Consider the following 15,527-nt stretch of genomic DNA (forward strand, 5'->3'; position numbering starts at 1 on the left):
AAGGTCACTTCAGCCCAGTCCCTCGGAAAAACACCCTAGGGGTACTCACAACAAGTTACACACTTGACAGCAGCCTGGGCTGGTCTTGGTTCCGTTTGGTCTGCATAGAGCTGAAAAAGATGCTTGGTCATGATGGGCCTGTTGCTACCCAGCATCTCCTTAGGGTCACAAGATATTTCCTCAGAGGAACAGCTGGGACAGATGTTCCTAGCATTCTTTCCTGCCTATCCCAGCTTCTCCAAACCCTCATTTGGTGTTGCTATTTGCTTCTACAAAATGTGGAGCTTTTCAAAAAGACATTCAATTTCCTTTGTTGCTATTCAGTTGCCATAGTCAATTAAAATCTATCAATGCCCCTGAATAAATTTGTGCTAGGTGAAGAAAGAGTCTCGGCACAATCTCTCGACATGATCTCTATTACCTTATGTTACTTTAATAGCTAGAGTAATAGTTTGTTATTAATGGAATTAAGCAATTTAGCTCAAGCTTCCCAGAGGTCTTTTAAGACAACTATTATAATTTGTATTCTCAGATTTTCCATTGAGTAGACGCCATGTGTTTTACATTACTTGCTAATGTTTCAAGAGATAGCAGTAGTATATTTAATACCTGGCTTTGTTTAATGAGTCTCGCCCTCTTTCAATGTAGGTAAGTGCTCCTGGAATTCTGAGCAGTTGAAAAGTCTACATTGTAAAAATAATTATCTTGAATATTATTATTCAGTCCAATTTCAATTTGTACCTCCACTTTGGCATCTATCTTTCCTTAAGATTTGATCCCAAATACATGTGTGGTGTGTGTTTTTAAGTTTTCTCAACAGAAAACAATCTCCTGTCCCCAGCAAGAAGGCCAGGAGACAAATCACTTGCTTCTAGTGCCCACACAGACACATACATGGCGTGCATACACCCGCACACATCCACTGCTCACACTAATTTAGCATATTTGAATAGAGTCATATTTAAACAAGGATTTCAAAAATGTTTTTTTTGATGGCTGCAAAACCTGTTTTTAGAAGAAATAAATGTATTCACTGCATTATGAAACAGCTTGAGAAAACAAGATCTTACAATGTACACCATCTCTGTATTTAAAGAGTTTCATTTCTATTCATGAGCTCCTTGATTAGATACATGGAAAATATCATCAGTAAAATATGAATAATTCTGACAAATTAATAGCCGATTTTTTTAAAATGAAAATATGTGTAAGCATCTCATTCTCATTAGCTAAAGCTGCCATCGGGGGTATATGAAAACTGTGGTCTGCCTAGCCATGGTACAGCAAGTGGCAGAGACAGCAAAGCCCCTGGCCTGCGACCTCCTGGAGCTTTGCTGGCTGTAAAGTGGTAGTGCTGCTGGCAAGACCAGGTTGGGGCAAACGTGGCTCCACATTTATGCAGCACTTCCTGTCATTACCGGAGGGAGGAAGGGTGAGACGGCTGAGCTAGGAGATGCTGGAGCAGAAAAGAACCTTGAAGATCATCTTGTCCAATGGCCCATTACATCTTGGACTGTTTCCATCGTGGCAGAAGACAGGGAAGTTGAAGTAACTCCCTTTTCCAGGTTACACAACACAACCAAGAGAGGCTGGATTTGAATTTTGGTTTGTGGGCTCAGAATTCAGTTCAATTTCTATGCATTGCACAAGTCCCATCAGGCATATGAGTGTCTGCATTTTGCCAATGACCGTGATGACCAAAGGGGACAGGCTCATTGACTAAAGGTCAATGCCTTCGAGAAGAGGGAACAGATTGGGAGCTGGTAAATGCTGAAGAAGGGGCACTTGCTTCAAATCAAAGACTGGTGTTCTAAAATTTTTTAACTTCTACCAACTCATCTGTGAAAATGGGAACAATTCCTACTTGACAAGGCTACTTACTGCAAGGCAAAAGGTTATATGAGAACTCTAAAGGTTATTCCCAACACTCAAGGAGCAGAGGCAGGTATATCTCTATGAGTTTGCCTGGTTTGTATAGTGAGTTCCAGCCAGTCACAGCTACACAGTAAGACCCTGCCACAACAAACAAACAAACAAACAAAAATCCCAACAACACAACACCAGTAAAGATTACACTAGAGTTCTGTGGGTTTCACCACAGAGAACACATTCATACCAGCTCCTGTTAACTGAGCATACGGTAAGGATGTAGAGAGACCACAGAAAAGTTGATGGAGGAATTTGTTCCTCTTGCTCAACACACCTCTTTGTGACTTCAGTCTCCCTGCTAATGAGCCTTCCAGCTGCAAACTTGTGATTCACAGAACTCCAGAATATTCCTTAGAGCCTTTCCATGCACTTCCATGGAGAGCCCCAATGAACTTCTCTGGCTTTCTTCATTCTCCGGTCCCCATTAAAACCAGGACTCTTCTCTCTTCTTTTGCTAGGTGGCCAATGGCATGCTTTAACTCAAGTTATCAGGCCCGGTCTGCTGAGACCATATGGCATGCTGTCAAACGGCTCGTACTGGGTGGGCAACAGATGTTTTAACGGGTGGGGTGGGCAAGTCTGGTGGCCCTAGTGATGTGCAAAGGAGAAGGCTATCAAAGGGTTCTTTTCTCTTCTGTACCTAGAAGTGTGGCCAGCACAGCAAAGGAGCAAAGGGAGGGAATGGTTGGTTCTGTCTTGGGCCTATTTAGAGATGATGATGGGAGCAAAGTTCCGAGTGGAAACACAGCATACGAGGGGCATGGTGGTGGGAAGTACCAGGGTATGATCCTGTGGTGTGTTTCCAGCACGAGAGAGGCAAGCGTCTCTATTTGCCTTGGCCTACAGGAAATAAGGGTGTGATGGGGCACTGTGGGCAGGATGAACCGGTAGAAGTAAGAGAACTCAGGGGTCTCCTGGGTTCAAACTGTTGAGAGCCCAGGGGGAAAGGCAAGAAGAGCAGTGGGGAGTGGAGAGGAAGGATACACAGGGTCAGGAAGGAGAGAGCCAGGAGTCTGGCGTGTGACATAGAGGTATGCAGTGAAAGCTGAGTGACTTAAGTCTGAGTCGGCGATGCTGCCATTCTTCTGAGTTGGGGGCACAACTAAGAACAGGGCTTCGGGACAGAGGTGAGTCCAGGCAGGTCTAGGGCGCCTGAGGGGCACTTTGGTTGGGGGAGGATAGACGAATGTGTGGGACAGGAGCTTAGGAACAGATTTAGGAGTTGCCAGTTCATAGGTGAGGAACAGGAGATCAATAGTACTTGGAAGGCTGGAAGGGAGTGATAAGGGATTCAGCCCACTCTGCAGGGATGAAAGAGGCCACGAGAGTAAGAGGATTAGGGACTGATGGCTGGCACTGGAGAGCCTTACACCGAGACAGACACTCTGGAGCTCAAAACTCAACACACTGCAAGCCCCAGCCCCAGCTCTCACCAAGGCTCCTCCGGGCCAGCCTCTCATTCCTTTCTTGGAGGGCTTTTCCTAAACAGGAGGAAGAACGGCTAAAGAAACTTGCTCTGGGTCCCCAAGCAGCACTTAAGCTCCCAGGTTCTAGAAGGAACATAGCTCAGGAGATGCTATTACCCATGCACCCACCTGTCACAGGGCTTGAGGCATCTGTGCAACGAGGGGTCTTGTAAAAGGAGTGGGAGAATGTTCTGTGCCAAGAGGGGCCCTTTGCCCTGTTGGGGACAGTTAGCTTCTACACAACAGGGATGGATGCTGTTCTCCCTGGCAACAGTCAGAGAGTTTCAGTCTCGGAGCTGGTGTAAGGAAGGAGGGAGGAGAAGAGCTCAGCCTGTCTCCTGGATTAGCCTAGGCAGCCTTCCAAAGCCCGCAGGGACCCTCCTGACCCAGCTGCTGGCATAGGGGAGGTTAGGCTGGGAGCCCATCCTTTTAACCAGCCCTGGGGGGGAGCTGGTGCATAAACCAGCCTTCATATTGAACAACTGCCACTCTGTTTACTTTCATAAGCCCCAACTTCCCATAAATCCAAGTCAGAATCAATCATCTTTTATGGGAGATATTAATGGCAATTCCATTATTTAAATCCAATCAATGCAAACTGCATCCCCCTCCTCTATTGTACTGAAGCCAAGTAGTGGAGGGGGGGCACTTTTGACCAAGCAATGGAAAAAAAAAGGTTCAATGACCTTGCTCACATCTCAGTACTGCACAGAGATAACCGTGTAGGAAAAGGATTCAGTTTCTCTCCTTTTCTCCCATAGAGGAGGGAGGTTTTTCATTCCATTGGCCTAGGAAAACGTAAAATTCTTCTCTTGCATTTGTTATGAGCTATCTGAGTGCTGCCAGGGCTGCTCAGCATCATGGCTTTGTAGACGGAGCTGCTGTGGGTGTGACCTACTGCTTACCAGTCGAGGAAACAATCATACTATGATACAGCTCTTCTAGGAACTGGCTTCAGTGGCCTACAAAATAGCTAAACTTTAGTCTACACATCCCAGAAGAGAGAAAAAACAGACAAGAAGAAGAAAAAAAGACAGAAAGACAGAAAGAAAGACACAAAAATCAAAACAGAAACTGAGTAGTCCAGGCAGTCAGCAGAAGCCTCTAAAGAAAACACACACCTGCATGGTCTCCTTGCCAGAGGCACCCCATTTCCACAGATGTCAAGTGAACATATGTGTGATCTGTGATACACAGAGCTGGGGGCTTGCATCAGCTGTGGAGAGCTGGGAGAGCCCACCTAAGCACTAGAAACAGAGAACTACAACCGAGAGGGCTGTCTTCTCAAACTAAGCCTGTGACCCGGACGGAGTTGGCAAGATTCTCGTAGCATTACTTCAGAGGCACCCCACTCCTCTGTGGCTCACTGTCTCCCCTAGAACTTGGCATCCCCTCCGAGGACACCCCTCCTGTGGAATACCTGGCTGTTTGGTCAGAGTCACTTTTCCACTAAGCTTCTCTGGTCACATGTCCATTTTCCTGGCGGAGCTACACTCTTGCTACACTCACACCTATACCCCCTGCACCCTGCCAAAATGAGACCTTATCATTAATGCAAATGCGCTTCTCTCTGGAGGCTGCCTCGGAGATCAATTCAACAGGACAGGATTCCCAACATACTTCAGTGTGGCAGGAGATACAGGGCTTCTGATTCACCCTGCCTTCAGAGGCATCTGGAGACGAGCTGTTCTCTCTTTCCACTCAAAACAAAACAAGGGAAAATGGGCTTAAATTGCAGCAAGGGAGATTTAGGTCAGATAGAAGAAAACCCTGCAGGAGTCACCGGAATGGGACTTTGGGAGCTGATGGAATTTCTTTCCCTGGAGATCTCTGGGCCGAGGCTTCAGTGTCAGAGACAACCCATCCCCAGGGCTTGCTGGAGATGGAGGAAAAAGATGGTTGGCTAACAAGTCCGCCTCTGAGCAGGCTTCTCCTCTAAGAGCACCACTTAGCAGCCCAGAGAACCCCTCACTGAGAACCAAACACATGTTGGATGTGAACATGTCTGTCATTGAGCATCCATCCCCGGGGGTTATTGGGTTGCCCTCTCTGTTGTATCCTAGAGGAATGCCATGCCCTTTGCCTGGTGACAAAAGTCAGTTCCTCTTATTCCTATCACTGGGGCTGAACTATATTGGCCCTATCTGCAATACAGTTCCCTTCCTTGTCCACCTAGCCACAGCCAAGGCACACCAAGTTCTGTCCCAGTGGGCTGGAGTGAGAATTCCCTAGCCTCCACAGAACCCACTGAGCTAGAGAAAGAGAGGAAGTGTTAGCCTGGAGCAAGCCTCCGCACACACAGTTTTGGAGATCCACCCTCTCTTCTGTATGGCAAGAAGCAGGAAGATGGTTTCACATTTACTCCCAGACTATTCCAAAGGAGGCTAGGAGGCAGGTTTGCGGCAGCCCATAGCCCACGAGTGGGAATTTTAGATGTGGTTTCATGTAGGTGACACTCTCTGCTCTGTTTCCTCTCTTACGGTTGTTCTCACTCCTATTTTTGATTTATGATGTTTTAATGGGTCCCTCTGTGTCCCCTGAATTCTTTTCTAGAACCAAGGAAGGATCGGGGGAGGGAGAGTTGTTGGTGTTGGATGCTCTTTCCTGGCTGGGAGCTGGGTCCAGCCTTTCCAGGCCCCAGGAACGAAGGTGGTAGCTTCCTTTCTAGGACACTCACGGTGGAAAATTACAGGCAATTGGAAAAGGTCATGGAGAGGCAGAAGATGTCCACCGTAGAACTTACACCCCCATCCTGAAAGCAAGGGGCTCAGCAGCAAGCAGGGGATATGCCACTGTGGTAGCCTGATCATCAGGGCAGGGCCAGCACCTCCCGAGAGGCAACACAGTCCAAAGGTGGGGGTAAGGGGGTGGGAGTAGGAGTAGGGGGCTCCAGCTGCTTTAGGCACTTCTAGAAAGAAGCAAGTGATCTATTCGCGTTCACGCTGCTCAGTCTTAACCACCCACCCTGCTGGCTGCAGGAGGAGAGGTTCAAAGGTCAGGAGAGACCTCACACGGGGCTGGTTAGTGCAGCTATTGAGAAAGAAGCAAGTCTAAAAACCACTGTGTCCACCTTTACCACACAGCCTGGCTGCAGAGGTCTGTGCAGCATTCCAGACGGGTAGCAATTATATACCCATCACCCCACCCTGTTCCTTGGAGCAAACAGCTCAGGATGCCTGCTGCTCGAGAAGCCTGGTGAGAATGCTTGGTAAGTCCAGGCCTTGGGAAGGATCCTGTCCACTGCACCATCATTCAGGAGGAGGAAGAAGGGGATCTATTAGCAGTGAGGGCAGAACCCCAAGGGTCTTTGGCAGATCTTTGAAGTGGCCCTGAAGATACAGGGTGGAGCCAGCTCTGCCGGTAGGATGATGGATCAGGCAGGAGAGGGGCACTTTTCATAGAGCTAACCTGGTTCTAATCAGCAATCACAGCTAGAATTAAGGTATATGGTACACTATAGATCACACACATATATATGGGTATATGTGTGCATACATATTTATGCATGCATGCATGTGTATATGTATTCATATGTGTATATTATGTGTATACATATATATGTATGTGTGTATATATGTGTATGTACACATATATGTATGTGTGTAGACATATACATGTATGTGTATGTATATGTGTGCATGTACACATATATGTATGTGTGTGTACACATATGTACTCTTCGCCCCGAGCACAGACAGAGGCTGTCTCTGCCCAGTGGGTGAAAATCAACATGCCTGTTAGAACATGAACATTTCAATCTTGTGTCCTGAAGAAATGCCCTCCCACCTCCTCCAGGGTGTTCCTGGTTTGGCCTCCAAATACCACTAATATGCCTGACTAGGCTGGTGAGTTTATACAGGTACCTCTTAAAATCCAACCCAGTCAGGGGGCGGGACGGGGAGATGGGCTTCCCATGATCACTCTCTCACTGGGGAGTCTCAGGTCACAGGGAGACAATGGATAGAGAGTGAAAGTCATCGGAGGGCATGAGACACTCTGGCCAGTCCTGACAGCTCTCATGTCATGTGAGCCTGGATCCCAGAACAAGGTTCTGATAAAATGGCTGACAAGTTACTCAACACCTCACCCCGACCTCAATTTATCCCTCTGTAAAGAGCATGGCAGGACGGTGGGATGGGGTGTTCACATGTAGCACCCTTTCGCCAGAGACTGTCTCCTGCTTGAGCTCAGAGGCAGGGAACACCTTTGGGTGGGTAGCAAAGGGTGATTTCAAAAGGGGGTCAGGTCTGAGCAGGATTCTTGGGGACAGGCAAAGACACTGTGGAGGTGAGCAGGGAAGTGCCCTTAGGGAGAGAACCTCCTTGTGGCCACACCCCCGCCCTGCCAAGCCTCGTTTAAAAGGATTATTGTTTATTGGCAGCTTATTCCATCTCTCAGGTTATAAATTATTTACCAGATAATGACTTCATAATTGTTAATGAGAAATGCCCCCAAGGACATGCTGACATATCTTCTAAAGCCACAGTGCTAATTGTGGCAGAGTCCCAGAAGCTCTCATGGGGGCATAACCAGTGTCATCACTCCTAGGGACAGAACCTGACAAGCCCTTGGGAAGCCAGTGACTCCAACCTCTCATGACACAGGTAGAGAAAATGGGGCTCCGATCAGTGGGGAGGGATGCGCTTCCATGGGGGATGGCAACTGTTTGGTGTCCCTGTGTGTGGAGGAGGACCACCTTCACCTCCTAGACACAGAGGTCACCAGATGACATGGCAGCAGGATGACGAACTAGAGCAGGCCCATGGATGGACACATCCAGGACACCTTCTTTGAAGGGCTTTTGGTCCTGAAGAGAGCAGGCGTTAGGCCCCCACGCTCTGCCCTTGCCCCTTAGACTAACGGCAAGTCCCTATATAGTGCCATACTTTAGGCACGAGTCCAGATGTCACTTTATAATGTCATCTCTTCTAATTCTTACATACACCCATGAAGTAGACACTTTCAGAGCCCCCCACTTACAGCTGAAATAACAGAGGCTCGGAGGTTACACACTGTGCTGGGAGAGGGGGCAATACTGGCCTTTGAATCCAGGCAGTCTGGGACTGACTGCTATGTTCCTACCTTCTGCAGCTTGCTACAAATGGATCTTCAATGACAGAATGGATGGATGCGGGACTGTAGAACACACATTTCTAAATGGGGCCTGGGTTACAGCAAACTTTGGGGAGTCCTTCCCAACTCCTAAACCATGAAACATCTTTTCAAGTCTTCTTTGTGCCACACCCCTGGCAGTGACCCAGAGATGGAGTTCCAGCCACCGCCCTAAAGAGGGTTCTGTAACGCGATGGGCCCAGGGCCCAGTACTGGTGAGCATGTCTACAATCAGTCGTTCCCGGTGCATGGGCTCTGGCTCAGCTTGGCAGGGATACCCTCAAATGCCCATAGCAGGCCGGCAACTAGATGAGGAGCCAGGTACCCAGCAAACAGCAGAAGGCCCACAGCAGCACGGAGAAGAGCCGAGAGCTGAACGGGTGCAGGGAGTGCCCTTGCATCAAGAGAGGAAGGAGTTTTCACGAGAAGCACTCTGCTAGGAAAGATGAGATACTTGGGTTTAAGAGGACAAAGTGCTTCAAGGAGTACATTAGCCCAGGAGTCAGGACTGGAGCAAAAGCCATCAGTGGCTGGCAGGCACGAGGCAGAGTTCTCTCCTTGGCTCTAAATGTGTCAGAAGCTGCACCTATGTGCGTGCCTACGGAAGATGGCAGGGCACTCCAAATGCATGGTAGAAAGCCTCAGAACTGGTGCTAAATAAATAATCACACTATTTATTTTGGGATGGAGAGGCAGGGCACCGCTCTATGTGCTAATGGGAGGGTGGGGCTCCGGAGCTGCTGGGCTGCCTCATGCACGTACATCCCTGAGTGCTGAGCTCCAGGAGAGCACTTGTGAAGAATTTCTCTGTGTTCTGATTTGATTTCCCACGGTCAGCATCTGCCTGGGTACCGGAGGGGAAGGGGTGGGGGTGGGTTAATTGTTACCTCTATGCTGTCATTAGTTTACTTTGTAAAAGCAGAAATAGGCTTTTAATGATTTCTCTCTCTTTTTTGTTGTTGTTGTTGCTGTTGCTACCTTACGAATCAGATGCTTTTATCTAAATGAGTTGCTACAAATCAAAGGAAAGGCCCATGAGAGTTGCTAGGCTGCTTCTGTCTTACATGGGTGGGGAGGCAAGCTTATGCTCTGTGAATGAGGCTTAAACATCTCCATCCTCTCCGCATCCAGCTTGCTTATAAGCGAGAGTAAAAATACCAACTGGCAGCTGTAACAGATGAGCTTCCGAGTGGCCTAGATCAGAGGATACAGAAAGCAAGCATCATGGTCTCCGGGCTGTGATGGCATGTCTGCTTCCAATGTAAGCTTTGGGATGGGGATTCTTCTCGCATGGTTCCTGCACTATTTCCAGTGCTTAGCATAGTACCCAGCAGTATAGAACCTGCTTTAGAAACATTTGTTAAGCATATTCTCCCATAGCAATTGGGGTGGGTTCTTGTTGCATCCTGCACATGTTATAACAGCATGCTTGGTTGCTGGCCTCCCTGCAGAAAAGCTCATTAAGGACAGAGCATTGGTTGAAGTGATCTGGATAGCAGATAGGGAGTCATACACAGTGTGACTGCCAAAGAGGGCTTCAAGGAACTCGGGAAAGAGAACCGTGGCAACCTCCGCTTCCCAGTGTTCTGAGTGTGCATCCTGCAGCCTCTACTGCCTCTGGCACTGTCTGTGCCAGGCAGAGGTTACAGAGGAGAGAGTGGAGAAAAATTCAGGATGATAAAAGTGGAAAAGAATATTTTATTTGTTTTAATGAGACAGTATCCAGATATGCAGCCCAGACTGACTTCCAACTCAAGAGCCTCTGCTTCCTTGGTACTACTGGGGGTTTACAGGCACACACTACCAAAATGGATTAAAACCCACTTTTGAGTAGTTTTTCATTATGGGGGAAATCACCTATAGTGGATGAAGATCCACAAATTTAAGAGCAAGGCCACTCAAAAATACACACCTGGTCCTTTACTAGATCAATGCTGGCAAGACTACTATGAGCCTAGTCTTTTTTTTCCCCCAAATTTTGAAAAAAAGGTGTTCCATCCTAGGCACCTCACAGAGTCCAGGTTGGGGTTAACCTCCACGTTTTGCCCTGAGTCATCTTCACAAAGTGGACAAACTCCCAACTGTTCCCAGCAGTCTTGGCCACTGGCGAGGGTGCCTATAAGCTAAGGAAGGGCACTTAGAAAGTCAAACGTGGACACAAAAACAAACCCTGAGGTTCTCGAAGAAGCTATTTCTAGCCTAAGTGACAAACGAGGTTTTGAAGGCAGAAGGAACTGGGATGTGCCCCTTCACCCCGCCTGTCACCGGCTAAGAGGAATTCCTATGCACATCGAGGCTCCGAGCTCCCTGGTTCCCCGCAGGGTCTCTCCTGCCTTCTGATGGCCCAGGTAGTAGATGGCAGTTTAAATTGGGAACAGCAGCTCAAGCTAGAGACCCATTTAGTGAGAACAATTCAATCAGAACCCCTGGTGGACAGACCCAGGCCTCGAGATTGCTAAAGCTGTCTGGGCCATGACACTGGGCCCTGAGGCTCACCGATGCTGGCCAGATGGCACGACTGACCCTTTCCTTCAGTGTACTCTAGGATGGCAAGAGAAGGAAGGCGGGGCCCTAATTCAGAGGATACAGACACAGCCAGGGAATGCGGAGTGCCGAGGAGTCCCCAGTAAGACCCACAGGAGACAGCAACAAAGGGACGTTATTTTAGACAGGCTTAACTCAAGGAGTCTGACAAATAACTGGTAAGCAGAGATAGAGAGCCCAGCTGGGTGTCAAGTCCACAGCACAGCTGAGGTAGAAAGAACAGAAGGACCTAGAGAGAGAACCGGGAGGAAAAAAAGCCTTAGGGCAATGATTCTCAACCCATGGGTCGTGACCCCTTGGGGTCACTTATCAGATAACCTGCAGATCAGATATTTATTTACATTACGATTTGTAATGGTAGCAAAACTAGTGTTAAAAAGTAGTAACAAAATAATTTTATGGTGGGAAGAGGGTCACCAAAACATGAGGAACTGTACTAAAGGGTGGTAGCCTTAGGAAGGTTGAGAAGCACTCACTGCCTTAGGGAATGGGAGGAAGAGAAGCCAGAGATCTGCTGCTCCCTGAGCCAGGGAGGGCAAGGCTGTATGATTCTGTAAAGATAGCTGGGATCTCATGGAGGTCCTGGGGAAACTTTTGATGGAAAGGCATGGAAGCCCTAGAAAGAGAGCATGCAAGAACATGCCATCCAGAGTCAGGGCCCAGCTAAGGCCATGATGAGGAACTGTGTCCAGATGGTGGTCGTGAGCCTTCTCAGGGGCTCAGACATCTAGGAGGGGAGGTGGCTATGGATGTCCCCAGAAAGGGCCAGGAAAGGCAGCAAGAACACAAGGGAATGGCTGAGAAAATGTGGTGGACAGAGCACCACAGAGATGTCTTCGCGGCCCATCCTTGGGGTAGGGGCCAGGAGATCTAACAGAGATGGACAAGGAGCCAGTGGAGAGGAAGAACTGGATGCTTCAGGGAAACGAGGCTCCACAGAGAGGAGAGAGGAGGCTGGCAGGCAAAAATGGAGGAAGGGCATTTGCACAGCTGATTTAGGGACAGTGAAGCCACAGTGAGTGCAGACGCCCAGAGCCCGCACACAGACAGCCTATTCACTCTGGAGGCGTGTGTTATGATCTTGAGGATACAGAACGTGCAGGGCATTTTCCTTGCTGGTGGTGGGGAGGCGGGGGGAGGGGGGTGAGACTTGAAAAGACTGCAAGAGATTGTTTCACAGTCCCAGTGACAAAGGCAAGGGATGCAGTGTAGACCTGTCCTCAGTGCCAAGGAAGACTGGCACTGGCACCTGTTCCAGAGCTCAGAGGTCTGTCCCTACCATCCTTAACCAAATCTCCAGTTCTGCACAGACTTGGGTTTCCAGCTCACCACCCCAGCGGCACAAATGCCAGCTTTCTCTCCCACTGCTTCTTGGACCCTTCTTATTACTTGGGTGGTTTCTGTCCAGTTTCAGAGAGAAGGCAGCAGCTCTCCAAGTACTGTTCCTGAATAAGCCTATTTTGTACCAGGACCCAGTGGCCTGGTCCAGGAGTGTTTCTACTGGCCAATAGGGGCCAAGACTCTCTGACCCACAGAGAATCCCGACACGGAAGGAACACAGGTCAGCCTGATGTTCTAAGCTAAGTTTAGAGCATCTGCTGGACCCAGGCAGCCTCCTGACTATCAGTGCTTAAGAACACAGGGCGAGACCAGCTGAGCCCTAGCTATCCTGAAACCCTGCACTACCACCCCACCCTCAGCCTGCTCCATCAGGGGCTAAGGTCTTCTCCTTTAGTGGTAGCAACTGCGTGAGTGTTGACGAGTCCAGCTGCAGCCTCATCACGGTGGCCGGCATGCTGCGCCTGGCTCGCTGGCAGGTGACAGAACAGTGCTGCAGTTGATTGTCCTAGGATCTATGATGTCACCAGGTAGGTCACAACTCGCCTCTCACCACCACCCCCACTCGCTACTGGATTGACAGGCCTGAATCTAAATGTAAGGCCAGATCTCTCTAAATTTAACATCAGGAAATAAATAGTTATACAAAGTACATTCTCAGAAATGTATTTTGTGATACTGGCTACAGTGGATGATTCAAAATCCTAAAAGTCCACCTCTAGGGCATTAAGTAGGTTATGTATATGTATATAATACCTAAAATAGGGAGCTTTGATAGATGATGATACAGATTTCTAATCACCAAGATAAAATGCTGCCTTGACATTGAGTTGAGTCAAAACAGCATTTACCAAATAGTAGTAGGTACAGTGTGATCCCACACATATGTGTGCATGTAGACCTGTGTGCCCATTTTATATACGCACATGGGGAAAGATACCAGAATTTTTATCTCTATAGAATTACATCATTTATATGATTTTAGGTTTCTTTCTATATGTATCTGCACATATGTATACATATGGGGTTATTTTGGTGTTGGAGGTTAAATTAGGATCTGTGTATGGTAAGAACTCCTTCTACCACCGAGCAATCCCCTCAGCTCTGACAGGTATTCTCTTAAAACACATAATATTTTTCTGATCATAAATTGTAGTAACAAAAATGCTGAACTGTAAGATTTGAAATTTTTTAAACTCCAAAAAGAACAATAACAGCTTTAGGCACTTCAGGGTCATGTCGCTGCTGGTCACCCCCAGATCTAACTTCCTACAGACTCTCAAGATTGAAGTCAGACACCTGTGGTCAAACTCTCATTGGCCGTCGAGTAAGGGACCAGCAGTTACATTTCCCCCTTGCCCAGCCTCCGTTCAGCTTTGTCCAGGCAGGCTGTCCCCCTTACTGCAGGTTTGTGACATAGAGACCTACCTTGCGCCGCCCGTCTCTGGTGAGCTCAGGATTCGTCCCCAGGATGCAAAAGCTTCGACGGCCACCAGCACTTAGCAGAGCATGGGCATAATGAGGGAGCCAGACAGTCTGGAGAGAGAGAGAGGAGGGAAAAGAATGGTGTTGGGGTGGGGAACGACCATCGCTTTGTGTGAACTATCGATTTTGAGTTCTAGTACCTCAAAGGACCCCCATCCTTAATGAACGTTTGTCTCTGCCTCAAGGTTTTCCTTGATGTTGACCGTCCTCCCGTGGACCCCTTCAAACAAGGGTACCAAAATCTGCCATAGCACACCCAGATGATGGGGTACAGTGAGCAGTAGCCTCGCATCCTCCACACAGGCTCCCCCTAATCCCCATCGCTGATCCATTACCACGGAACAGGAGGAAGAACAATGCCACTGTTTCCCACTTAATCCGCCAAGAGCAGTTTCAGAAGGAAAAGTCCCCAAGAAATTCTGGTCTTTAATGCCAAAAAGGCCATAAACTCCAGAATTACAATAACAAATCATTACCTCTTTTAGACAATGGGGAAGAGAACCTTGATGAGGTGAAGAATGGAATCCTTGGAGAGAAATGTTTTAAATATAGATTTAATACCTACTAGGAAGAGGCTATCTATTATGGGAAGGCAGCGTGATTCCTTGTGCACTCTTTCAAACGTAATATATGAGAAAGCCATCGCCATGACGGGCAATGGCATCCTCCCTGCAAAAGTGCAGGACTGTCATTACCTGGGAATCAATACATTTTTTTAAATGGAATATATCATTATCAATTGATTTTCCTCTTTCCTCTTAGCACTCCAGGGTCCTGGCTATCCGGAGAAAGCTTTAATGCGGTATGAAGGATTTGGACAGGTAAATAAGTTATTGTAAACGAATCCCACCTCACGGCCAGCTTCTGACGACACGACAGGCCATTTGCTGATCCTCTCTACCTAAGCTTTTTTAGCTGCTTCTGACAGGGACACCCGTGAGCCATATCAAATAGCCATTTGAAAGCTGAAGGTGGCAGAAATATTACTTTTCCCAAGGACAAAGTGTTCCCTTTATGATTAAGAAATAACCTATGTGGGGAGGCAAAGTGAGCCAAGGTCACCATTTAATTCTGACACTGAGCCAAAGTCGTGAATACATTTCCTCCACCAAGCCAGTGTGACTCATGCGGAGACATTGATCACTCCAGCCACAAGGTATTGGCAGCAATGGTGATTGGAAGATCAATGAATTTCTGGGAAAGATCCTGAGCAGATAAGTTTTGATGAAGAGAGGTCTAGAAGACAGTGGTCACACTGATTTTAGGTTCTCAAGCACCTCATTCATTCATTCATTCACTATTTTTTTAATGCATTCATTGACTATTGAGTGCCTGAAGCCAAACAAGGCCATTTTCTAGGCAATGGAAATGCATGAATGAACAAAACAAAAGTATCACTCCCCTCATGAGGTCCATGGTCTAATGGGTAGAAACAAACAATGAACCTAATAGGTGAAAACTGTTTTAGAAGAAGGTGAGTACTATTTGTAAGGATGGAGTAGAACAGGTTGGGAGAGGATGCTATCTGGGAACTGGCGTACAATTTCAATAGAATGTGTGAAGTCAGTGTCATAGGGGGTGACTTTTGTGGACATATTGGAAGGGAATGGGACATGGGTCACAGGAGTCTAGGGCAGTGGGGGGAGGCAGTGT

General features: G+C 47.8%; 1 protein-coding gene across 2 annotated transcripts in view; it reads right to left on the reverse strand.

Moving 5' to 3' along the window:
* The window catches only part of Klhl29 (kelch like family member 29), a 309,064-nt gene that overhangs the window by 204,595 nt on the left and 88,942 nt on the right, over positions 1-15,527 (reverse strand). The window contains exon 2 of one of the 2 annotated variants that reach the window (XM_057767015.1): positions 13,818-13,925. The exons of the other annotated variant lie outside the window; for it this stretch is intronic. The gene's annotated coding sequence lies outside the window, so the exon portion shown is untranslated. The remainder of the gene's footprint in view (positions 1-13,817; positions 13,926-15,527) is intronic. 2 annotated transcript variants of the gene reach the window in all.

The sequence above is a fragment of the Chionomys nivalis genome, chromosome 1 (genome assembly GCF_950005125.1).
Source record: "Chionomys nivalis chromosome 1, mChiNiv1.1, whole genome shotgun sequence".
NCBI lineage: Eukaryota > Metazoa > Chordata > Mammalia > Rodentia > Cricetidae > Chionomys > Chionomys nivalis.